Genomic DNA, 1,984 nt, shown 5'->3' on the forward strand with positions numbered 1-1,984 from the left:
ATTAAGCAGAATGCATACCTTATTTTTTTAAGTGGCAGGTGAACTCTGTACTAAACGATTTCTTGCTTTTTTTCATACATCCACAAAGATTGACAAGTAGGGTTTTTTTGGCAAACAAAAAATTATATTTCTCACATTCATAACATAATAATAATAATATATATTATTATTATGTTATGAATGTAATGAATGAATGAATAAATAATATAATAATAATAACGTAATACAACAAACAGAAATTGCTTGTATATACACCTATTTCTGTATCACCTCATACCTTGAGATGTAGTCGCTTATTTCTAGACAACAATAACCTACACAGTGTTTAAACTGTATCCAAAATTTTACATATACATTTTTTTTCCTGCAAACCATATGTGACAGAAACATGAATGGGAGATGTTTTTTCAAGCAGCCTTATTTTCGCCTTTATAGGCTTCTTCAGGGGTAGTTGTGTGCTTTGTATCGGTTTGTGTACAATATTTGCTATGATACAAAAACTTGAGATAGGTTTTTTAGGGTATTTTGAATAGTGGCTGTTCCTTATTGGTCTAGTTATCATATAATGGAAATGTATGTACTTCCAATTGGGGCTGCCTCCGCAGCTTACCAGTGGGGCAAGTACAGGGGAGAGAGAGGGATCATGGATCCAATTCAGTCTCTCTAATTGAAAAAATCCCCTGGGGTGACAGAGACGAGCTGCAGCCACTGCTCGTGTGTGTATAGAATGTGGCAACGCTCGGAATTGCTCAATGTAACCCTCCCCAAGACCCGTATCAACTCCATAGGCATTAACACTACCTTTAGGGTATGTAATGAAGCTATCAAATATTTGGGGATTCATATTACGTGAGACCCCACCAAATTATTCACATATAATTATTCCTCCTTACTTAGTAAAATTCAATCATACCTCTACAAGTATGATTCTTTACTCTTGTCTTGGTTTGCCAGAATTAATTCACTTAAAATGGACATCTTGCCCCGCAATCTATATATTTTCCAAAAGGTACCGATACAGCTTCCAACTTCAGAAACTGTTCTCATAATTTATATGGAAAAGGTAAACGGCCTCACATGGCCACTTGTTGGCGATGCCTATCACATAGAGGTACTACGCTATGTATATGGTGGGAATGTCCACCTATCCTTCGTGTCTGGGATACAATCATAGAAGTCTATAATAAACTGACAGGTTAGGATGTCCCTAACAACCCCAAAGTGGCATTATTATCCATGATTCCGGGTTGGGTTAAATCTGCCGAAAGGAGTGTGCTCCGCCATTTTTTAACAGCATCCAGAGCAGTCATTCCCAGGTTCTGGAAACAGACCAGCACTCCTTCCATAAAGGATTGGTTTGTGGAACTTGAAAGGATTCAGCATATAGAAATGTTGGTAGCCAAAGATGAAGATCAATATGAAAAAAATAAATTCATGTTGTGAGCTTGGGACTGGTTTAAGGAATCTCGTCAGTTCCAGACTTATCTGTCGTGAAGTGACATCCACCCCTTGGCATTGATATAATGAGATATGTTAAATCTTTGTATTCATCTTTTTCATTTAAAGATTGGGTTGTCCATATGTCCCTTGCATCATTTAACCTTCTTTTCCTCCCCTAATTACCCCATAATGACCGCTCCATCCTCCTTATGAAACCCTAGGGCTATGTACTTGTCTGTTTGGTTTAGTTTTGGTTTAGTGACACCATTACGTGAATGGCCTGTTCTAACTATTGTCCCTTTCCGTTCTTTTATGGCTTGGGTATATATCATTGTTCTGCTTGACATAACCTGTAATCAGTTTTCTTTCCTCCTTTGATATGTTTTGTATAATATATATATATATATATATATATATATATAAATGTTATGTCCAATTGTTATATGCATTCATGTTTATTTGATAATACTGGTATATTTCTATTTTTTAAAAACTCAATAAAACTTTGATTGAATCTAACATGAGTTAAAAATGATGGGTAACA

This window comes from Pyxicephalus adspersus, chromosome 9, assembly GCF_032062135.1.
Source record: "Pyxicephalus adspersus chromosome 9, UCB_Pads_2.0, whole genome shotgun sequence".
NCBI classification, from domain to species: domain Eukaryota; kingdom Metazoa; phylum Chordata; class Amphibia; order Anura; family Pyxicephalidae; genus Pyxicephalus; species Pyxicephalus adspersus.